The sequence below is a fragment of the Triturus cristatus genome, chromosome 5_2, assembly GCF_964204655.1.
Source record: "Triturus cristatus chromosome 5_2, aTriCri1.1, whole genome shotgun sequence".
Classification (NCBI taxonomy): Eukaryota; Metazoa; Chordata; class Amphibia; order Caudata; family Salamandridae; genus Triturus; species Triturus cristatus.
The window spans coordinates 617,243,037-617,268,564 of NC_140588.1; the positions used below are offsets into that span (position 1 = coordinate 617,243,037).

Genomic DNA, 25,528 nt, shown 5'->3' on the forward strand with positions numbered 1-25,528 from the left:
GGAAACGTACTTTTGTCTCTTCAGGTTTCGGTTTTAGTTTCATTTTCCCAACCAATAGTCTCTGCATATGCGGGAAAGCATGATACACTCCTCTGATGTCTCTCTCACAAGGGCTGGACTGGGAACACAAAACAGCTCTGACATATCAGCTGGACAGGTCCCCGAGGGAAAGAGTGCTAGTGTGAAGCACTGCTGGTGCTTTTGTTACTGGCCCCCTGTAACAAAAGCGGTCCCCATCTTTGCAGCCCACCGGGAAAACACCCAGTGCCTGCTACGGCCAGTCCGGCCCTGCACACTTCGCACTGCTTACTGGTGCACAGTGTGAAGCACTGGTGCCACTTTTGTTGGAGGGGGCCGATATTGCAGTACTGCTGCAAAACCGGCCCCCGGTAACAAAAGCATCCCCCCACCCTTTTAGCCCACCGGGAAAAACCCTGGTGCACGCTACAGCCAGTGCCTCACCCACGTACCTCACCTCCATCGTTGCAGATCCGAATTTCAGGCCTGTAGAACAGTTCACTCGTTCCTTGCTATGGACAATATGCCTGATGGCGTGCTGCCTTTGTACGCTGATGTGCCATAACCGCTCACCGCTAGGGAGACTGGGGCACTCCTGCGCCACTGTTGGTTTCGAAGAGTGTGTCAGCGTTGCCTTGCATTCACTGCCAGGTCACAGGGCCGATGAACAGGGTGGTTAGCAGCCTGCAATGCCCCTTTTCACTCGCGACGGTTGTTACCTGCCTTGTCACCAGTGTAAGATCTCCACTGGCCCGTGTGTCTGCTGCACTCTGATCTTGAGCAATCAGGTGCCCTTTATTCCAGCTAGCTGCGCCCAGCCCTCAGGATGCATGTGGTGCACGTAGTTCGTATTGTGGCTGGCTGGCTCAATACACAGAGCATTGTGCTCTCCCTCTGCCCCCTCGTCCTCCTCCCCTGCTTCTCTGTGCACCCCTGTGTAAAAAAGTCCTGATGGCAGGGTGTGGGTAGGAGCCTTGTCCTTCTTGTTCTGCCCCTCCTGACTAGAGTCAGTAGAAGTTTCAGAAAATCTAATCCACTGTCTCCTAATACAACTTTGATACGGATGATCGATGTTGGTAGAACTATTAGAGGCAAAAAAAGTCCCTTAAATAAGGATAGATGTTTTCCTTATAATAGTTCTTTATATCTCCCGCCAATTTGGTAGTCTTTTGATTCATCATGAATATGTTGAACTCTGCCATTTGTTTCCAATATCCTCTAACAATTTTTTGTCATCGGTAATTGTACCATCCTGGAAAATCTCTCTTTCTAAGTCTTCTATCTCTTTCAATTCTACCTCACTCCTCCAGAGAGCAAAATCTTCAGAACATTTGGTACTAACTCCACTGAAGTTATTGAGCAATGTGTTATCATCAGTAAAGGTGACTGAAATATTTCTAACATTGAGTCCCCATGTGGTGGTGTTATTCTTCAGGTGTTCAAGTAATACTTGAATATGCAAGTGTGCCCTAATCTGTTCCTTCTTAAGTCTTTACAACTTCTCTAACTTCTATAACTTATATGTCTTATTTGTGCTTCCCTTAAGTAATTATGTGTTGTCTAAAAATGTTGACATCTGCTCTTCTGTATAGCTAGTTGTGATAGGTTCTGACATACTTTGACAGAATTAAATAAATTAGACAACAAAGTTTTCTGAGACAATGCCGATCACAATGACAACATTTACAATTTTTTGCCAAAATTAAAGTGACCTATGTCTTGACAACAGAGAAATCCACACACCTATCTAGGTGCAAATTGTCAATAGTTCTAGCCAGAAAGTCACCCAAAATGCCCACACGTGTCACTGTTGGATGACTGTTATGCAAGAATAGCCACAATGTTGCCAGGAACCCCCCTAATATGTTGTGAAGTGTCACTATTATGTAGGAATTCTCACCAAGAATGTCCATAAAATGCCATAGATGGAACGCTGTTATGCAGTGATTACCAGCACTGAGAATGTCACATATCTATCAGTGATAGTGCACTACAACACCATTGATAGCCAGCATGTTGCCAACAATTCCGACAATAAGTCATGGATTTACCACTGTTGTACAGTGATTGCCAGCATGTCACCAGAAATGCTCATAAATATGTCACTGATGGAATACTACTATCCAGCATGTCACCAAGATTGTCCGCAAGATGCCAATTAAGGGCCCCATGAGACAATGGTAAAATGCACTTCCCCCCAACCATACCCTGCTGGTAGACCTGGCATCTTTTGGCGTGTTTCCCCTGTCTTTTTGCTTTCTGACCTCCCAGTTTTGACTCTGTTTTTGCTGGTTTAGTGTCTCTGTGCATTTTCTCACTGCTGTTCAATGTTAAAGTGCAAGTGCTCCTGATATGAATACTAGTATGGATTGGTGTTTTCATGATTGGCATATTTTATTTACTAGTAAGTCCCTAGTATAGTGCACTGAGAGTGGCAGGGCCTGTAAATCAAATGCTACTAGTAGGCCTGCAGCACTGATTGTGCCACCCACAGAAGTAGCCCTGTAAAGGTATCTGAGACCTGCCACTGCAGAGTCTGCGCGCAGTTTGTAACTGCCATGTCGACCTGGCAAGTGCACCCACTTGCCAGGCCCTAATACTCCCTTTTCCTACATATAGGTCACCCCTAAGATAGGCCCAAGGTACCCCTGTGGGAAAGGTGCTGTGTTTGTTAAAGGTAAGACATGCAATGGTGTGTCTGACATGGCCTGATAGTGAATCACAGTGCATTTCGTTTTTCACGACGGAAAGGCTATCTGTCCCATTGGATAGAATGGAAGTTTTACTTATAAGATCTTGTAAGCATAACTTCCCATTAGGACACGATTGGGAAATTTAGTTTAGTATGCCTGGACTCATAATGTAAAAATGCATCTTTTAGTAAAGATGATTTTTATGTTCTGTGTTTGAAAATACCACTTTTAGAAAGTAGGTATTTCTTGCTTAACCATTTTGTGTGCCTCTGCTGGGTTTGTAGATTGACTGTCTGGCTTTGGAGTGACAGGGGCTGGGGATGTGCATTCTCTTCAGACAGCCTCTTGAGGGGGGAGGGGTTGAGGTGTGCCCTGCCTTTCCTGGATGAGTCAGGGCTGGGCTGAATAGACCTGGGCTGCATTTAGAGTAGTGAGAGGAGATTTCTTTGCACCTGAATGGGCCTGGTCTTCTTTAGACAATGCTGTCTCCACCTTCTGCTGGGAAGCTGGGCCAGAGAGGACCAAACTGGTTTGGACTAAGCACAGATACTCTCTGCTTGAGAGAACAAAGGAATTGTGAGTATAAATATTGGGGCCCAGACCCCAGAACTTTAGAACTCGCTGGAATCAAGGAACCTGTCAAGAAGAAGAGCTGGAAGAACTGCCAGGAGGAGTACTGCCCCTTTGCTGTGTTGTTGCTTTGTTGGGTTGGGCAGTGAAAGTAATGGACTGAACTTTGTTTACTTGTGTTGAGTATCTCCAAGGGCTTGAAGTAGAGCTTGCTTCCTGTTCCGAAGTCTGAGGGACCGCAAAGTCTTCACCAACCTCTGGATACCGCTTCTGGAACTGCGGTTTCAGTCGCCACAGAGGGGAATTCCGAGACCGCATCGTGGCTTGGGGGCACCGCTCGTAAGTCACACGACACACTGCCCCATCCCACACCGCAGTCCGGACTGACTGACGGCATCTTCCTGCAGCTGGCTCTGTGGCCTGCACCATGATCTGTCAACACCGCATCGCTCACCCCTTTCACTCTGCGCCGCAGCCCTGGTCTCACCGATGCCGCTGGACGACCGTCACCGAGCCGCTGCCTGCACCGTGCCTTGAGGGCACCTCACGCTGTACCACTACGCTACGTATCACAACCGCAATGGTTTCCATGACCGGCTCGCACCATGTCGGGCCGTAACACAAAAGGTACTGTTTACGGGTCTGTCGAGTCCCCTGACCAACGCGGTCAGACGGAGCTGTTGGATTCTGTTGTTTGCTGCACTGCGGTAGCACGGAACGGAGCTACTGATTTCAAGGGACTGCATTTTTAGAGAATTTTTGCGAAGTGCATATTTTTAAAGTATTGTATGTTGGATTTTTGTCGTTTTGGGCTTGTTTCGGATATATAAAAATATTGGGGGGTTTGCAAAACTGGTGTGGTGTCCTTTTGTAGTGTTTTCACTGTATTATTGTTGGTTATGTGCAAATGCTTTACACACTGCCTCTAAGATAAACATGACTGCTAGTGCCTAGCTCCCAAGGGGGTGAGCAGGGGTTATTTTAGAGGTGTAACTCCCTTACCCTAACTAGGAAGAAGGGTCCCAAATTTGGACAAAGTACATACCTCTGCCAACTAAAGACCCCCATTTCTAACACCTGCCTTGAAGAATCACAGATATATATGTGCTAACCCTCATGCATGCACAAAACTCTGTTAACTTAGCATAAAATGGCATAACATAACATTATAAAATATACACATTATTAAATATGTATATGATAAATATCATAATATTAATATAATATAATAAATAACATATTGGCAGCCCTTCTCTGGCTCCGTGGGATCAGCTTAGCAGCATAGATAGACAGAGGTAGTCATTTGTCCCAACCAGGCCTCTTCCCTCTGCCAACAAGCAAAGGAGAGAGGTATTAGAGAAGGTCTTTGCCTGAGTGAAGGCTGGTGTTTGCACTACCACTTGCTCAGGCAAGTCTGCATTTTATTTTTACATGCACACCGCCTGTTAACAGAGGGTTGGAAATCAGCTGACCTGCTTCTACATGCAGTAAGCATGTGCAAACAAGTCACTAGCAAATCTGATGGCCTTCAGCTTTACTCGTGACTCCCATGAGTGGCGACTGGTAAGTGATGATTGGGGAACGTAGACACAGGAACAAAATGTTACACAGAATCGATGAGACAATTAGGAACACAAACACCCACAATTTAATTTGGAAATATAGACACATGGACAGGAAACAGGCATTGAGAAACAGACACTGCAGTAGGAAAGAGGATACCGTTGAGCTACATGCAAATACAGGACACAGGCATGAGAAGAGATGTAGATGCTGGAACAGGTACAGTCCATAGAAGTATTCTCGAACCCAGAAAAAAGTTACAAAATAGAAATGTGGACCGCTCACGTAAATTTGATTTGGTTTTTCGAAGACTCTCTCCTGCTGTATTAATGTCATGCTTCATCATCAGGTCCCATACTGGTCCCTATAAACCAGGATAGGCTCAACCTTGCTGAAGGGAACACTTTGAATATTTCTTTTTCATGCTGTGGTTTAAAGATTAACATACCAAATGGCAACCCGGCTTCCAGTGGTGTAGCATAGGCCCCCGTAGCCACCGCGGTGTGGGGGGGCCAAGCTGCAGGGGGCCCCCCTCAGCACAGAACCCTGGCCTAAGAGGTCCTGACTGAGTCCGGAGGGGGGCGGGCCCCTCCAAGTACCTTGCTGTTGGACCAGCTGTCCTTTATTTTGGGTGCCCCAGGTATGATTAAAAGAAGAATTCGGAATGCTCCTTAACACTGTTGTCCATGCAGCCAATATTAGTCTAGAGGTAGGAACAGGGCCAGACAACGCAGACAGAGACTGCAGGACGAGGTAAAGCAACGCCAACCGAGACATGGTTACAAGAAAAAACCGAGGTGAAAAAGCAGACACCGACATAGGCACAGAAACACTAACAAACTGGTGAAAGGAACCCAGGAACAAGAGAAGCTCACACTTAGGTTTGTAAACGAGACTGTGAGATGATGAAAACACAGGCCCAGCATCTGGACACAGACATAGGAAGTATCCCTGGGTGGAAGTGCTAGTCCCACCACGAGGGGTCTAGTCAACTTCGCCTCCTCCTCTGCTAGAGTGTCTGCTGTCACAGGCGGAGCTGCAAATCCCTCGTACGTCTGCTCTGACATTGGACCTGTCCCTGGGGCCTTTGTTCGTGTGAGGTATGAACAGAGTGACCAGCCCCATCGGCTGGTAGAACTGAAAGCAGCTGCATCCTGAAGTGGAGACTGCAGGGGCGAATGAGAAATCACTGGGCAAATAAGACTCAGATTTACAGATTCCTGCAGTCATTCCTCATTTCCTAGATGACTCCTGTAATCCCTTTGAATTACACACCTCTGGCCCCCGGTGTATGAAATAACAAGCCCCCGGGACCCAAGCAAGTCCACTCCTACTAAGGCCCATATCCTGCTCTTAGGTCCTTGGTAAACCCGCAGGGGCCAGGGAGACCGAGACACCCATTATCGGTAATTCTAGGGGTCTGTGTATAGTGTGGATTATCCAGACAGCTCCTGCTAAGGCCCCTAATATTCATGCCTTTTCAACAGTTGTCTATGACATCGCCGATTTTCTCTATTTGAGGACGTTATATTTCTCTGATTTGTTTTTATTATTTTGTATTAATATTGTCTAAAATAAGATATTGTAAAAAAGAGCAAATAACAGCAACATGCTGAAAAATAGTAATGTAAACTGTACTTTGATTCTTCTTATTTTCTGGAACTTTGCAAGTATATCTAATATTGACAATGACATTGTATCATTTGCAACTGCCTTCTTGTAATGTACAGCTGTTATTGATATTGGCAACCGCTTTTTGTCTGTTGTTCACTTTTGAAACTCAATAAAATTATGTTTAAAAAAAAATGTAAGCTGTACTTTAAAAAAATGCTCAACTTAGTTTAGGAGAGAATCAACGCGACTCTTGATATAACATGAGAATCAGATTCATTATATGCAGCAGCCCGATCCTTCCGTGTGGACCGCATTCCTCTGTAGAGCCACGCCCACCTGTTGGCCTCTCCACGCGCCGCTCCAGAGCAGTGCTCGAGGGCTCCGGCGCAGACAGTCCAACCAGTCATTAATGTGAATAACCCCACGACACTCGCCATGCAAAGCGCGCAGATGGTGTCATTAATGTGGCTTTTTAACCAGAAAACGAACGGCTGGCGAAGAAAGATTACACTCCGGAAACGAGAAAGAGGAACTTAGAAAAAGCAAGCCCAGTTCCTTCTGAGAGGGCGGGTGTTATCTCCGAGTCCTTCTTTCTTGATATCAGCTTCTGGGGCTGAAATTCTGGCAGGCATAAAATAGCGTCTCTTTGTGATAGTAAATTGGGCGTCAAGTGTTGCGGTGTGGCAGATGCACCCAAGAGCGGCGCGGACAGTGCATTGAAGCTCGAGGTTAAATGGTGAGGAGGTGTCTGTGTCCAGCCCTCTCTATCCTCTCTGGTTTGGGGAAAACGTCTGTTGTGAGAGCCGCTGCTGCACAGCATCTGGACCTCCTGGTAGGAGATGGAGTGAAGACCCTGCCAGTGGACAGTGCCAGACTCCGTCAGAGGAACCGGCTTCTGCATCCTTCGTCTGGTGTATGGAGAAGTGAGAAGGCGCTGGTGAGTACACTCCTCTACCTAGTGGCCCAATCACACGGGCCGGGCTAGCACATAGGACCTGGCGTTAGATGTGGTCCTACTCTTGCATGACATGAAGTGGCAAGCGAGAAGATACATGCTCATTGATGGGTTGTTTCATTTGGGGTCTTATTGAACAAAGATGGCAATTTCTGCGAAGGAAGGGGGCATTTTCTGATCTCCTTCTTACCCACGGATTCTCCCCAAGATGAAGCAAGCTGGCAGAGTGACAGCATCACCTGGGGTCTGAAGTCCACAATAAGACAGCAGTGAAATGACTGCTGGTAAGAGCTCTGTGCTGGACCACTGACCTGCCCAGGCATTGGCACTTAAGTGGATGAGCAGGACCTTAGCAGAGACACACTTTGAGAAACTGCTTAATGTCTCATTTTGTCTGCAGGTGAATGAGTCATGGAACCTCTGTGAGATCACAACAAAGAGCAAAGGGTCATCAAGGGCAGGAAGCGGATCACTTCCTTCTCAGTGGTCGCTCTCCTGTCGAGATTCCATGATCAGTAGAATCAGTTATCCATTTTGGCTAGTAGTTTCTCGGTTGTGTAACAGGATACGAGGTACAGTCTTAGGTGTCTTTTCCATGATGTTTTCATCCGAATATAATTAATCTGTCTTTATAGTAAAGATTTTAATTATTTGAACACCTATACATTTGGTTCATGTTCACTAGAACAATTACTGATGGTACACATATTGTTCAAGAAAGTGTGTGGAGTTAATGAATCAAGGATGTAATTATGACTTTTGAGTTTTGGGGTGGCTAAAGTGGCATGTGGGGTGAAGTCAGAGTCAAAGAGCACCAACAAAAGCCTCCAGGCCTGATCCCGAATGTACTAAAGAAAACGAGATGGCCCTTCTTAACCACCCTGCTGCAATATTAGGTTCTACATGTTAAACTGTGTTAGCATATAGCACCACGAGTTACTCAGTGGAGGGATGGGTAGGGCCTTGCCTGGCTGCTACTGAAAAGAAATCCCTGCAAACATATGACTTTGTTTTACTATGTTTCTGTCTGCTGGCTTTAAACGATTCTTCATTTCTGAGCCAGGTGTCAAAGTTCTACAAATGAATATCAATAATCAGATGCGCCATGTGGCATTGCCTGACTCAAATCGCAGGCAGTAACGCGAAGGTAACAGTCAGAGGAAGAGATGCTGAGTCAAACTAGCAGAATGCAATACTGTAAACTACGTGTTAGATCAGATCTCTGCAGCAGTTGTTGTAACACCCTGAACTGGTTTGCCAGTTCGGAGCATCTTGATGTGGAATGGATCATTTGGGGGATTTAGAAATGAGGGGCACTTGGGAGTGTAAGCATTATATGCAGTTCCTAATGCTGGGCAAGATATGTAATTTGATAATTCTGAGTATTACATGTCATTATGGCTTGTAAACTGGCTCTATGTGCCATATCAGATCTCAGGCTAGATAGAGACCAGCCCAAAGTCTACAGAGATGTAGTAACTCACTTCCGCAGCTCCATCTACGGCAAAGCCCTCTCCCGAGCGCCCTTGAGCCACAACCTTACCATATCCAACTGGTCATTTGCCACTCTGACCTCAGCTGTTGGCAGACTGCAGGTTTCAAAAGATCCTCGGCAGGCCCACTCCTCAAGCCTCAAACTCTTCTCAGCATTGGGTGGCCATTGCAATGATCATTGTCATGCACACATCTGCTGCGACTTGAGATTTTTGTTCAGTCATAGTTTTTCAACCACATTGCTCTCCTCCCGTTAAAGTTCCGAGGTGGTTTTGCACCAGCTTTCAGTGCAGTACTAAAACCCTCAAATAAATTCCCCTGAAAATACCGAAAAGATGACTTCTGATTGGCTGTCCAGCTGTCAAGGTCTGGCTGCTAGTTAAATGGTGAGAGGGGAGCTTGTCAAACGTTTCGTAGATGATATTTTAGGGCTCACCATCAAGCAGGCAAGTATTCCGTCCACAGTGGAGATTCCTTTGTAGGATCCTGAGGACAAACATCTGCTTGACCCAAGCAAAGTCTCTGCTGCTCTCCATTGCCAGGAGACGCTCCTCTGCTTACAGTCGTCCAATTTAAAATGACATATAGCAAAAGGAAATGTAGAGCTGGTGCGCAGTCAGTGACATGACAACCAACAGGCATACTATGGAGATGACGTGAATAGGAAGGGACATGGAGGGGTCCTGCAGCAAGAAGTGGGGATCACTATCATCTCCATGAGTTGATGTGGGGCGCTTTAAGATAGTCATGGAATGGGGACAGAGCAGTATGTCCTCCTTATCGTTGGTAGCTTCTGACCTCCTAGCCAGCCAATAAAGGTCGGGTAGAACATTCACGCCTCACTAATACAGCTTAGCATGACAACTTCAGACACCGTGTTTCATTGGGTGCTATAGATTAGTCAGTGAGGAATGCTATCTTTTGGTCTGTGGGGAATGCTATAGTTTAGTCAGTGAGGAATGCTATCTTTGGTCTGTGGGGAATCCTATAGTTTAGTCAGTGAGGAATGCTATATTTTGGTCTGTGGGGAATGCTATAGTTTAGTCAGTGAGGAATGCTATCTTTGGTCTGTGGGGAATGCTATAGTTTAGTCAGTGAGGAATGCTATCTTTTGGTCTGTGGGGAATGCTATAGTTTAGTCAGTGAGGAATGCTATCTTTGGTCTGTGGGGAATGCTATAGTTTAGTCAGTGAGGAATGCTATATTTTGGTCTGTGGGGAATGCTATGGTTTAGTCAGTGAGGAATGCTATCTTTTGGTCTGTGGGGAATGCTATAGTTTAGTCAGTGAGGAATGCTATCTTTTGGTCTGTGGGGAATGCTATAGTTTAGTCAGTGAGGAATGCTATATTTTGGTCTGTGGGGGATGCTATAGTTTAGTCAGTGAGGCATGTTGACACTGTGGTAAAACAACATTGAGGTTATCCTATGGACTTGCAACAATATCTGCTCCACATTATCGACTACCTCTATGTTGTCAAGGTAAGTTTATACTTACTATCCTTAGCTCCACATCTACGTACCTTGACAATATATAAATAATTGTTAAGGTAAGCAGATGTGGAGTTAAGAATAATATATCTATAAATACTTATCTACTCATTTTATAAAAGTAGTCTATATTGTAGAGGCGATATTAATAAGTCGATATTTTTCACTTACATGCTCTGACAGAACTCTAGCTGAATGCAAGAGGATATAAATTGTATCCCGCCATAATTGATTGCATTTTTAATAGTGAGTGTGGTTTTGTTTTGCATGTTTACTCACATTGCCTCTTGCATCATTTTATGCCCTTGGATAGTTAGTATGAGTCACTATTGGGGGTGTTTTGGTTTTATAACGGCATAGTGTATGGCACTTTGTATGTGTGTTTTTTATTAGTCTGTGTGGGGGCCTTCCTGGAAGGTCGAAAAAACATACTGAAGTGAAACAGAACAAAACATTATACCAATACACATTGAAAAGCCCATCACATTTGTAAAATATTAAAACAGTTGTAAAAAATGTTTAAAGTACCTAAAACACGGCAAGGGTTCTTACACAACATTCAAAGCTTGTTTAGGATGAAGTGCATCATACCAAATAACCACATTTCATCAAAATCTAGGGCGAAAGGAAGATTAGGACAATTAACACAATTCAAGCTTAAATTCTATCATGACAAAAGTAAATTTACAATTACCTATTGGTATGATAGCTGAAGAATATTTTAATGTGCTTTCTTTTTGTAGCATTTTGCAAGTTTAGAATGACTGGGGAATGATCATGAATATACATTACATGTCACTGGACACCATCTGCCTTGAAGAAACAGTTAGAATATATTAAATCCTGGTGTAACCTTAATGCTTTTTTGAAGTGTTTGAAGGCCATAACAAAGAATAAGCACATAAAAAGGGGATGAGGTCAGCTTTTGGAAACAGTTAATTATTTATTGATGATAATGCATTGATTTTATGGTCAGTTTTGCTGTTCAAAGCAATCTGTCAAAAATATGTTTCAGTCCTGGGTTTCAATTCTGGATCTTAGAGACAAAGTAGTTTTCTGTAGTGATTTTTAACGCAAGTTACACATAATGGTACGCAGAGGAATTAGGGTCTATTTTCTGTAAATTCACAAATTACATTCTCATCATGGTAGAAGTTTGACATGTTGAGCCTGTTTGATGGTTCCAGAATGTTCTATCATACAGACATATGTTATATATATTTTTAATGGCATTATACTGATATGTGACTAAAGTCTGGGATGAGGTGCGCCTCAGCTTCTGGCTATACTTTTTCTTAGCTGATATTGACTGCCTATACACTAATTAAACGGCCGCCTGCTGGTATTGCACACTTGTATGATTAACAGTATTATTTACTGCCAATTCAGTAGATTTTTTTGTATTTTAATATGGACAAAGATCAGTTGGCTGTGGTTAATTCCACATTGATGTGAAGCCAGTTTCGAGATTCACACACTGATGCATAATCCCCAGGTCTATACGTGTATTACAAAGTTATGTATGTGAGTAATTTCGTGTATTTATGCACATACAATGTTTTTTTTTAAATTGCTTATTATTGAAAGATTTGCATACAAAGCAAGAAAGAAACTCAAATAAATTTCCGATCAACGTGTACAGGAATTCATGAAACATGACAACAGTGGGCAGAGTTATCGATTCTGGCATTTGTGTGGCCAAAGCAAGCCTATACTGGCTATGTTTTTGGAGCACATATATGAGGGAACACTGGACAGGGGTGTGCATGTTTCCACTGGGGGAAGGAGCCCTCCAGTGCAACCGTGATGCAGCCAAGGAGTTATGGCAACTGGGGATGGGGGGGGGAGGCAGGGAGAAAGAGAGGAGGAACGGGGGCCACATGGATGGAGTGTGCCCAGAGGAGTCTGCGTTCCGTGACAGTAGAGTGTATGTGGGGTGTGAGGGTATCAGTGGAAGAGGAGCAAACCCAGGCTATGGTGGTTGTAGAGCAGAAACTGGTCCAACACCATTAATATTATATCTCAACCTGTGATGTGTGTGGCCTTCCCAGCCTTGTGTTGCGGTTTTCTGACCACTTTGTCCTCTCTCTGTTCCTGACGTCTCAGTTCTAGTTTCAAGGTAGGGATGGGTGGAGCGGCAGCTACCCTTCAGTTCATCACTAACGCCTGCTTTGCAACAGCCAGATAGATGAATTTAGACTCGGCCTGTCTTCGGGGTATTGATGGGGTGTCTACTGTGGACGTGCTTGTGGTATTCACAGATGTCGGTCCAAAAGGGGCGTAATACAGGGCATTGCAAGATCATATGAAAACAATTCTGAATGTTCAGAGCTGCATCTGGGGCGAGAAAGCAAAAGACACAGAGATGACGGACGGAATGCAGAGCAAATCAAACATTCACCCCCAGTCAAGAGATCTGGGTTAAATCCATCGTTCTTTTGCTCACAATGCCAGACCAGTTTAGACCCAGCCATATGAAAATCCGCCTTGAGCCTGTGCCTCAAGAGAACAGTCCAACCTAACTGCCAAGGCAGGTCCTCCCTGGACTGGAAACAAGCACCCTGGGACCAGTTTCGGGGCATCAGCCCTCATCAGCCCTCATCAGCCAGGCTAGCTTGAATCCAGTGGCACAGTGGCACGTCTGGCCTTACCCGGCGCACTTAGGGTGAGAAAGCAAAAGACACATAGGTGATGGACTGACTGCAGAGCAAATCAAACATACACCCCTAGACAAGAGATCTGGGTTAAATCCATTATTATTTTGCTCACCATGCCACCCCAGTTTAGACCCAGCCATATGCAAATCAGTCTTGACCCTGTGCCTCTTGGGAAAGGTATGGGGAGCAAAAAAACGATGGATTTAGGCCCAGATCTTAGTACTGGGGTTAATGTTTGACATTGTGCAGCATTCTGTCCATCAATCGTTCTTTTTGCATTTGTCACCCCGAGTGGGACGTGTATGCCCAGACGTGGGTCCCGTGCTCTCCATGCCACTGGAGTCAAGCTAGCCTGGCTGATGAGGGGTGATGCCCCAAAACCGGTCACAGGATGCTTGTTTCCAGTTGAGGGAGGGCCTGGCCTGGCAGTTGGGGCTGGACTGTTCCCATGGGGAACAGTTCAAGACGGATTTGCATATGGCTGAGTCTGAATTGGAAAGGCATGGGGAGCAAAAAACAATGGGTCTAGGCCCAGATCTCTGTTCTAGGGTGAATGTTTGACATGTTGCAGCATTCTGTTCATCAATCATTCTTTTTGCAGAGTTGCATCTGGAGCATGTACGAGAGACAATAATGAGTACTCTGTACAGTTGTGTTGGATCAGATAGGTGTGATGTACGAGAGACAATAATGAGTACTCTGTACAGTTGTGTTGGGTCAGGTAGGTGTGATGACCATAGTTTAATTGTAGCAGCTTCAGAGATGGGTTTCTGGAGATCTTTGAGACACACACCAGGATATTAGACCAGTCCTAGTCAGACAGGTCAGTCTACAATCTCTGGCTCTAGCAGAGCCAGAGAGCCAGCATTACCGTCCCAGGTGCCCCGCAGAATGCCCTGTACTTATTAGTGATCGTGTGTGTTTTGGGGCTTCAGATTAAGAGCGCGTGCAGGACTGGGTTGGTGTCTAGCTCGACAAAAGAGACACAGCAGATGTCACCTGTTATGTATCTTAGGGTTATACCCTAAGTCCACAATTTTGGATCCCCTACCCCTATAACACAAGGACTTATTTCAATGTTCTATAGAGGAGGAAGGCAGATCTGGTGAACTGCAGACACACACTCTGCCCTGAATTATGGGGTGCTTTCCGGTCCCTTTGTTTTTAGGGACATAGTGGTAATTGGGAACCCCACGTTTTTTGCTTAGAATGTCACACTCAAGCATCTGTACTAATAATGACACAATGTAAGTTTAAAAACATTTATTGCAGTAATCTGCTATTGTTAGGACATGCATTGAGACTCAAGACATATAAAACATATTGTTATTATCACGGTGCTAGAAATGTGATAGCAGCAAACACTTCTACCATGTTTCTCAGGAATGTGTTTCTTAAATCCTACACACTACTGTGTGAGCATTAAATAAACTAATTGTGCCTAATAGGAGAATTTGGATTGTTGCCCTACATACCTGAACACAGCATGTCTCTATATATATATATCAGACTTTCAGATGGAGCACCAGGAGGATGGAACAGCTATTCTCAATGATAACATGCGTTCTGGCAGCAGAGCTCAGCTGACCTCCCCTTCTGTGCCATGCGTCCAAACTCAGTCCAAGAGGGACAGAAACCAGCAGTCTGGTATCTGACCTCTTGTGAATACTCCCGGAGCAAAAGCATAATTTTTTATGTCTCTGGGTTTACAGAACAAAATGACCCCTGATTAATCTTGCTGATTATGAGTGAAAATAAGGCATAGATGCTGAGGAAAAATCGAGCCAGAACCAGTTTCATAATATGCCTCACCTCTGTGCACATACCATCTCTATATCTTGGTGTCTGAACCTGGCAACCATGAGAAGTAGATATTTAGGGCATCTTGGCCAGACTCATGTCTCCAGTTCTGCTGCTAACCAAACGAAAAGATGTTGTTGTGCAAACTGAATGCCTGTGTGTCTGTTGTGAAATGTGCTGGCAGCTTGTTTGAGGCTGAGAATGTACAATAACTCAGTCAGGCTAGCACTAAATCATTTAAAGATGAAATTAGACGAATTTGCAACATTTTATAGGTCCCTCCATACCCCAGGAACGCCGGCAGTGGGAGATAGAATGGACACCTTCCTCACAGAAGTGGCTATCCCTAGCCTCGCGGACAAGGGCAGAGAGCTTCTTGAAGGAGAAATAAGTAAGGAGGAGATTGCAAATGCAATAGCCAACCTACCCTACCATAAGGCCCCGGGGGAAGATGGCTTCCCGGCGGAATTCTACCGCTGGCAGGGGAGGATGTGGTCAACATGTTACAGGTGGCATTCCAGGAGGCGCAGCACGAATCCTTAGGCCTCCTCTAACACAGCGATGATAGACGTTCTACCCAAACCCGGAAAAGATCCCCTACTGTGTGGCAGCTACCGCTCTATTTCCTTATTGAATTGTGACATCAAGATCCTGGCCAGTATCCTGACATCCCGCCTTCGCAAAGTCATCCCCTCTCTGATCCATCACACGCAAGTGGGATTCGTACCCGGCCGCTCCTCCAGAAATCACATGCGCACTCTGGCCCACATGCTCTGGGCCACCAAAGCTCTTCAGACAGACGCACCAAAGCATCTGATCGCATCGAGTGGAGCTACCTTTTTAAAGTAATGGCGCGCTTCCGTCTGGGCGACCAATTCATAGCCAAAGTACGGCTGCTATATGACAACCGCCCAGCACAAGTAACTTACGGGGGCTTTGTATCGGACCCGTTCCCGGTCCGCAGGGGGCACGTCAGGGGTTCCCCCTCTCCCTCTCCTTTTCCTCATGGCCATGGAACTGCTGACGGCCACTATCCGTAAATTGGGCGATGTCTAAGGCATACCCCTCCCGACGGGTGTCTCCAAAATGTATCTTTATGCAGACGACATCCTCCTCACCCTCATGGACCTGCGTCGCTTCTTACTAGCCCTGCTCCACATTATAAATGATTTCTCATCCTTCTCCGGTTATAAAATCAACTGGGACAAAAGCAATGCGCTACCCATCTCCGACGGCACCACAAAGGCTGCCATACATGGATTCCCCTTCCACTGGCAATCATCACGCCTTAAATACCTGGGTATCCTGGTGAACAAAGGAACGGAGGGGATGATGGTGGACAACCTAAATCCCCTAATCGCACACATGATACGGGACTTCGAAGAATGGAAGGTGCTAGGACATTCCATGTGGGGTAGGGTACAGTCCATGTGTATGGTGACCCTCCCACGTTTTACTCACGCCCTTGGGATGCTGCGTTCAGAGACGCCTCTAGCCATGTTACGCTTAATAGATTCAAAGATAAAATCCTTTGTGTGGGGATCCTTGAAGCAACGCTTGGCAGCGCTGAAATTGAAGGGCCGTTGCTCCCATGGAGGACTACATCTCCCGTTGGTAGAGCACTTTGCCCTTGCCCTGCATCTCTCCCAAATGGCATACATGTTACTAGGGCCATCCGATGCACCGCAGTGGGTCCACATTGAAAAGTGTCTGTTATCCGCAGAGACGGGCTTCTCCGCCCTCTTCGGGACAGGGGAAAGCCATCAAGACCCCACCAACCCAATCTTACTCGCACACCGCTTGCTGGGTTTGAACCCACGATTGCATGACAAAGCCACAATTTGGGGAAATGCGGGTATACGTATAGATGGTCAGACCCTGCCCTGGCCCCTGTGGAAGGCGGCAGGTGTCCATAACCTCAACCAGCTCCTCCAGGGTGCCGACCTCAAATCATGCCCGCAGCTACAGGAGGAATTTGGCCTCCCATGTCGAAGTCTTGGAAATGTATTCAAATACAGCACGCCCTTGGTCGCTGCTAGCCTCACCAGTGGGAACATACCTGCACACGTGGGGAAAACATAATGGGGTGACATGAGGACTCAATGGGGTATTCACGTCCCACCTATTCTCCCAACCCATGTCGACAAGCCTCTGCACAAGATGGCAGACCCTTCTTTCAATCGACTACAAGGAGGAGGATTGAGCAGAGCTCCTAGAGGGCCTGGACCATGGTACCCGAGAGGCAAGACTGAAATTCTGCCTATTTAAGATTCTACATGACTGGCACTGGTCACCAACGAAACTGCAGAGTGCAGAATTACTCCTGCACGCCCAATTCTGGAGATGCACGAACTCACACTGCGACATAACCCACATTATATGTGAAAGCCCATCGGTACCACCCTTATGGTCATATGTGGGCTGGACCTTGAGTACCACCTAGCTCTGCAATTACCGCTAGCCCCTTCCGTCATCCTCTTGTATAACCTGCGGCAAGCTCCAGAGCTCTCGAGACCACAGTGCCACCTTCTTTACACGGCACTGGCCACGGTAAAAATATGCATTCTGCGACAATGGAGGTCCCCATCGATGGCAGGAGACCTGGTTAATGGGCATGATCAACACAGCCTCCCACAAGCGAGTCATCTACAACCTTCAGGAACAATCTGGCCTGTTCCTCCAAGTGTGTTTTGCACACAAATGTCAGTGACGAGGAGAACCCTAAAAGAGACTGTCCGGCCCTGGCTACAGTAGGGCTACCGGATGCGGACGCACACACAACAACAGTTCCCATCTCCCACCTCTCGCACACAGCCTAGACACATACAGTCGGCCCTGGATTCCTACCCCCCTACACCAGACCACCCAGCCTCCCCTGACATACGTCCAACCCCTTGCACACATGCACCCCACTCACACATACCCATTGACACCTCTATGACCCCTCTCCCCCGAATACACCCCCATAATCCCCCACCCATCCCTCCTCCTCCCTTCCTCCCTCCCACCCTCATACCCCTCCCCCTTCCCCATTCTCTCTTATCAATGATCATGAACCTTTCACAGTCTCCCCCTGTACCTTTCAATCCACCCTACCTCCCGCGGCCTCCTACTACTACTACTACAACTACTACTACCACTACTACTACTACTACTAGCTTTCTACTACTAGCTCTACTGGTCCTCTGTCTCTTTCCCTTCCTCTTTCCCTCCCCCTCTTCCTCCCACCTCCCTGACACAGCAGAGTCACTGAAGACCAAGCGCACAGGTTGACTGCGCAAGCCCTAGCAGACCCACATAAGTGTGGACGATCACCCCCTACATATCATACCATCCTCCGAGTGCTGCAGCATATTAATTGCACCGGTACTATCCCGGATTATCACTGGTTCAGCCACCACACCCGATCCACACTCCCCTTTCCTACCAACCAAGACAGAGCATGCAGGACAACATACACCCTCCCACCCACTGCCCCTCAGGGATACAGGCATACATCTACAGCTCCCCCTTATATACCCCTCATCCACCTCATACCCACCTACCCCTCCAATCATATTTGTTTCATGTTTAACATTTATGTGAAGCACACAGCACATGGGATACCATTATGTTATTCTTTTATGCTAATGCTATGTGTAATCAATGACGTCATGACCACTGTGATGTAACATGTCAAAATTGCTAATAAAGAAATATTACTCAAAAAATAAAGATGGAATAAGTCTCAGGAATCTACATCACACCAATTGCTCCCTTGAGCATAGTGTTCCCCATGAACTGCCCTGGTGAAAGTAACTACACCTCACGGTACATGGATGTTTGAAAAATGCCTTTTTGGCATGCTTCTTGTGCAGTACAAGTCACAGTAGAAAAAGGCATTTTACGACCACCTACTTGGCGGTCTGATCAAAATATGGCAAATGGGACCTCCGACTCCTTGGCTGGTCTCAATCTCACTTCAAAAGCGGTCAAATGCTCGTCCGACCACCATCGTGATGAGGCCTTATGTCACTAGAACTTGCATTGATTATTTCCAAAATATGCTAGTACCTTAGATGGCGAATTGTTTTGCTGATTAAATGATCTGGCTGACAGATTCTTAGTTAAACAATATAGTTGCAGGTACAAGGAAATTGAGTGATGGATTTGAAATTAGATGAGGGGAACAGAAAGAGAGACTGCAAATGTGCCAATGACCCAGTGACTTTCCTTTACCTAGCAGGTTAAAGGAATGCAAAGGGAGAAAGGTCTGTTGTAAATGAAGAGGAATTAGCTTATCTGATGCTTTTGACTATGTATGCACACAAATTGGTTTTCTCTGTAGGTAAGTCCTAGTAAATGTATATGCTAATTAGTGTATTGTATTAGGTCTTTCAATGAATTAAGCATGCTAGAAAAAACCCACTTTGAGTTTCAATCCAGACAACTCTATCTGTAAAAACCAGTTACTAAAAATACTTTCCTTTGGATATGCCCAAGAAACTGGATTCATAGTCCCTCTAGTTTGATGGGAGTCATGCAGTCAGGTTGGCATCAAGTCTGTACTCACTTGACAGAGACAGTCATGGATCCTCCCATAACTGCCAACTTACAAATTAATGCCACCGTGTGAGGAGGGGGCGGGCCTCGTGCCAAGAGCAACCTAAGAGGCACTCTGCCCCTCACAAAGTCCCTGTGCCCCTCCCAAAAAAATAAAAACAAAGGTTCATTGAGGCTGTGGCTGATGTCCTAGGTTGGTTTTACACCTCTTAATGGACATCAGCTGGTCACTGCCTTCGAAAACTAGATGAAAATCCAATGTTTACAGAAGTTTTCAGCTCATTTTCCCTGCCACCGTGGGATTTTGGCTCCTCACCAGGTGACCTTGTGAAGGGTGCTGAAATCGTGTGAAACACTATGGCACCGGGTGAGTTGGCAGGTCTGTCTTCATCATGACATTAGGATTAGATTCTGCAGTAGAGGGAATAGTATCTGCAGCTCATGCAGCCCGTCTGATTCCCTCTCCCAATTATAATTGTCATTTGTACATTCATTCCAAGGACCCTCAGCCCAAGTCCACTCCTAATATCAGGTTCATGTAACAAGGCCATTTTTGCTCGCACTAAACTGCCACCTCTGCATAGCGTGCAGAAATATGCAGATGCTTCAAGTTTAAGGGCTAGATGTACTAACACTAAAAATAGTGAGTTCCTAATTGCGATTTTCTGTGAATCACAATGAGGAAATCGCTATTCCTAATGTATGAAACTCATTGAGTTCCATTTAGCGATTCCTAGTGGGACGCAAATTGACTTACCACATGATTATTAATGAGGTAGGTCGCAATTTTCGACCCATTAGGATTCACAGCCATCACTGGAATAAGGATCTGCTGGGTTCAGCAGACCATTATGTCTGTGATTTCATTTTAACAATAAGCAATTTTATTTTTAAATGCAGCCTGTTTTCCTTAAACAAAAATGGGATGCATTTTTTAAAGAAATGTTAATTTCAAAATTATTTCTTAAGAGCAGGCAGTGCTGCTCTTCAAATGTATTTTTCCAAACATTTTCAAAGGAGATGGGGCCCCTTGTGAACCCCTTCCCATTTTCAAATGGGTAGGCACCAACTTTGTGTAACATGCAAATGTTTTGCAACCGCGTTTTGATCGCAAAACATTCATACATCCCATTCTGATTCGGTCTTTGGAAGGGATGCCTAAACACTCTCTTTTGAAATACCGAATCGGCAAGTGTTTGCAACTCTGAATTGCAATTCGATAACATGTTACTGATTCACAATTTGGGATTATTACATACTAAAATGCATTTTTGTGGTCGCAATCAGCTAATTCGGCAAATCAAGCCGTTTGCGACAGCAAAAATGTTTTGTACAACTAGCCCTAAAAAACTAATCCGTCAACATCGTGTGGAAAGTTAGAGTTCATTTATGAACAGGTAAACCTCACTACAAGAAAATATGTTTCTCGCTCTAATAGGTAACAATATTTCCAATTTAAACTGCCTACCCCTTGATACTTTTTATCACAAGGAACCAATTTTCTATTGTATTTAGATTTAAAGTATTTAGTGGTTTCTCCAGCAAGCATGCAGTTATGGAAGTTGACTTCTGAGTTCAGAGAGAAGTTTAGATGAAGATTAGATGGTGTTGAAGACTGAAGTATTGCATGAAAAGCCAGTTGAAATGATACATCCCAGGTAATGCAAAAGGATTCTTGGAAGAGCTGGGCATCCGTTACATAATTAATTTACACTATACCACTAACACGAAGAAAATTGCCTCCATCTGTCAGAAAAAGGTTCTGAGAACTACACTTCAACATTATTTTTCCCCCCAAAAACAATTTAACAGGGGGTGGCAAACATTTTAGGACATGTTGTCAGATGGTGAGGTGATTCATTCTTATCTTGCATCTTCAGGACTTGGTAACTGAGAAAAGAGAAGCAAAGGTTTTGCAAGAAGCTAATGTCAGATACGTTTGCTTCCACTAAACTGCATTTTTTCATTTATTGTACGCCAACTGATGACAAAAATGTATAGCAACAAGTGAGATGTGATTGGGTTTCTGTGCGATGGATTTGATGAATGATGTTTTGTGTTGAAGTTGTAGGGACGAATATCAAATTTGAAATAATTTCTTACTGTAATTTTTTTAGCAAACAATAATCTAAAATGTTTCACTGTTTAATCAAAATGTTTATTTATAGTGTTTTAATATATTCGAATAATTGAAATGATGTTTTCGTTAATTAGTTTTAATATCACAAATATTAATCTTAAAAATGTGTATTATTACTCATGCAGCTAGATTATTATTTATAAATTTAGTTTCCTATATCCTTTTTTTGCTCAACTCTTTTTTAAGGTTTTACTTAACAACATTATACATGACATATGCAGTGCAACCATATTGAAACATCCCTTTCCCCCAACCATCTACTTGCACCTGATGCACGCTACAGAATCTCGGTACATGTAAACACTGCAATGGGCTCTGAACTGCCTCTTCCCATTAGAGCTTGAAACTTCCAAATGTGACCCTTAGACACCCTAAGAACTAAGAATAAATCTGTAAAGCTCTCATCCTAGGCGGTGAAAAGCAAAGAATCACTATGGTTGACAAACAATTAATGAGCTCCACATTTTTTAAAACATTTGGCCCACTTTTTGCCCCAATTTTTGTTAGCTAGCAAGTGCCACGCTTTATAGAACCAGTGTGCTATTTTCAGAGGATCTTTTTTTCCTGTTTATAGCTATTTAACATCTTAGCCACTCCTGTGGTTTACCATAGCTACACCCTGTATGTCACACCTATGTCCTCCAATGTCAGCTCTAGCAACCCCTATATCACCCAATAGTGCCATATCTGATCTTCATGGGTGGGGTTTCCCTGCACCCGTTTGATATGACTCAGGCCCTCTTTCCACAACACCTCAAGTCCATTGCACTCTCACCATATATACAGCCCAGTACCCTTTGGCGCCCATGTCTCCATCATGTATCTGGTGTTGTGACATACAAATGATGTAACCTCTCTGGGGTCATCATATACCAACGTTTTAACGCCTTATACACTGATTACCTATATGAAATGCTTCTGTATGACTTGGGGATACTCCTCCAACCAGCCCTTCGCTCGTCATGTGTAATGTCTCTGCCCAAAATCATGGCCCATTTAGATTAGAAACTCTATATAGCTCCACATGCTTTTTTGCTTAGTATTCTATAGATGCCTGATACCAATTATGGACTGGTGAATTTTCCTGGCAGCGTCAGGCCCCCTGAGGCTTCCTCCTTAGTCACTGGGAGCAGTACCCAGTGTTGAAGTTGCAAGTCTTGTAATATATGTTTTCAGTAATTTGGTTTGATATGTTTATTGAAAGCATATTTTTTTTACAGATGAATGTAATTTCATTTCTGATTCTCCCTGACTATAGGAAGCCAAGACAATGGTTCTGTAATTATAATATAAATTAAATAAATTCTCATTTTCTCCTAAATTAGAAGCACATCATACTCTCTACAGTTCAATGAACTAATTTCCTGATTCTTATTTGTACTTTTTTTAAAGCATGACATCTTACACCGTAAACCACACCGAAGTGAAAAATCGAAAGATATTTGTCAACACTATGTAAAACAAAATGCAGAGACACTCTTTAGATTGCAATTATAATGAGAAGGGTTGGACCCTAAGAAATCAAAGGGATACCACATTAAAATAAGTTGACCACAGCAATAACACATTTAAATGACTGATGGCACAAATTGTGAATATAATTGGGAACTGTTGGAAATTAGGTTACTTGTGGAGGGGGTGGAACCCTACTCGAGCAGCAACCACGATCTCTGATAGGGTGATACACAAGAAAACCCCATTACCTGTGCTAAATCCTCTGGTAGCTTGGCACAAAAGCAATCAGGCTTGACTCAAAGGCAAGGTGTAAATCATTTGTGCACACTTTGAACAGTAAAAAAGATGAAAATACAACACAAGAAAAATCCCACACCACTTTAGAAAAATAGAGTAACATTTAATAAATAATTTGAGATCAAAACAAAAATCCAATCAGTAGAACCAGAGATATTCTAATTCAAAGTTTTAGGTAAAAATAGTGCCTAAAAGCACAAAGCACCGACTGTGGCTATCTGGTCGCGCTGGACCAGGACAAAATTACATTTCAGGCCAACCACGATGGAGCGTGGGCCGGACACAGGGATCAGGTTAGGCACACTGAACAAGAGTACCTTAAGTCCTGGTTTGTGGAGCGTTGCGAGAACCTGTGTCGAGTATGCGTTGTGCAGCGCATTTCCAAAGAGCTGCGGGGCTGCAATGCGGAGTCCTGCTCTATTGTTGAGGATGCCGTCGATGAGGTGATTGCGATGCGAGGCCTCCGTCAAGGATGCGTCATGCAGCAGCATTTCCGAGGACACTGTGGGCTGTGATGGGAGGTCTAGCATCGAGGATGCATTGCGCTGCAGCGGTTCCAATGCGGTTGCGAGGACATGTGTTATGCTGCACCGGTTCTGTACACAGGGCCAGAGGTGGGCTGGTAGAGCACCTTCAGGCCCACTTACAAGTGTCCAGGACTGTGGTGGCACCATTTGGGGGATAGGACTCACAGCAGACAGAGTCCAGGTGCTGTATTCAAGGTGATTGGAGCCTTTTCTGTCCCTGAGGCTCTAATTAGGAGGCCAGACAACTTGCCTTGTAGTCATTTGGTGGTCCTGGAATCAAGATGCAGGTGCAGTCCTTTACTCAGGCAGCAGGGCAGGAGGGCAACATAGTAGCAGTCCTTCTTGGAGAGCAGCACAGCAGTCCCCCTGGGTCTTCCAGAGGTCCATGGTGTACTGAAGAGTTGAGTATATGGGTCCAATATTTATACCTGGTGCCCTCTTTGAAGTAGGAGAAGTTCTGAAGGCATCCACCCCCAGAGTTGCTTGGAATTGCCTGCCTCCCTGCCCTGGCTCCACCTTCCGGGGTCACAAAAGGCTAGTGTCAAACCCTGTGTGAGTGTGCTCAGGCAGAGGCTTTGTGATGTGCAAGGGTGGTCGGTGACATCTCCTCCGACTCTTTGAGTCAGGATAGCCCTTCCTGCCAACAGCTATGATCCTTTGTCTCACTGTTTGGGAGCAATAGACAAAGACCAACTGCCAGCTACACCTCGTCATGTCACCCAAGATACAAGCTGCAGGCATCAAATTATTAGGGCAAGAAAATACAAACTTTCTGAAGGTGCAATTTTCAGAATTGTTACTTAAAATCAGACTTCACCATTAAGGAGGCTAGAGAATTACAAGTCTTTAAATAACAAACTCAGCATTCCTACTTGCTCTCAATTGAAAGTTAGCAGTCATTAAACGTAGTAAGGCAACCCAATCTAATCATATGGGAGAGGTAGGCCTTGCAGTAGTTAAAAAGGAATTTTAGAGGTTTCACTGCCAGGACATGTAAATGTTAAAAGTACGTGTCCAGCTTTTTTAATATACTGCACCCTGCCCTCTGGACTGTTTAGGGACTACCCGCTGTATTATATTATATCATTAGTATTATTGTAAATACATTAAAAAGGACAGTTTCGGCCTGGCAAAATATTGTCAGTTCGAAATGGCAGTTTAAAACTGCACACACAGGCTGCAGGCCTGAGATGTTTAAAAGGGTTTCTTAAGTGGATGGCACAATCAGTGCTGCAGTTGCACTAGTAGTATTTAATTTATAGGCCCTGTGTATATGTAAAAGCACTTTACTAGGGACTTACAAGTACATTACATGTGCCAATTGGGTGTAAGCCAATTTTACTATATTTAAAGGAGAGAACACAAGCACTTTAGCACCGGTTAACAGTGTTAAAGTGCGCAGAGTCCTAAAAGCCTTCAAAATGGGTTTAGAAAACAAGAGGATTAAAGCTAAAATCCTGGGGATGACACTGCAAAAAGGGCCAAGTCCAACAGGAAGTAAGATAGAAATCATAACAACATTGTCATACATCCAGAAAGAAGAAATCGGACATTGGAAAAATCAGGTAAAAATGTGAGGAAGCTAAAGATTAATGGAAACTCCATGTGCAGAGAATAATTCTACTTTGAGTTCAGCAGACAATGAACAAATATGAAAAATAGCTTTGAGCTTTAAAGCATATACTTCGGCAGCAAAACAGGCTACTTTGTGGGA

The 25,528-nt window shown here is 44.6% G+C and overlaps 1 protein-coding gene across 1 annotated transcript in view; it reads left to right on the forward strand.

Moving 5' to 3' along the window:
• Positions 1-7,088: 7,088 nt before the first annotated feature.
• Positions 7,089-25,528, forward strand: part of BTK (Bruton tyrosine kinase) — a 555,678-nt gene continuing 537,238 nt past the window's right edge. Inside the window, exon 1 of the mRNA XM_085607704.1 lies at positions 7,089-7,395. The gene's annotated coding sequence lies outside the window, so the exon portion shown is untranslated. The remainder of the gene's footprint in view (positions 7,396-25,528) is intronic.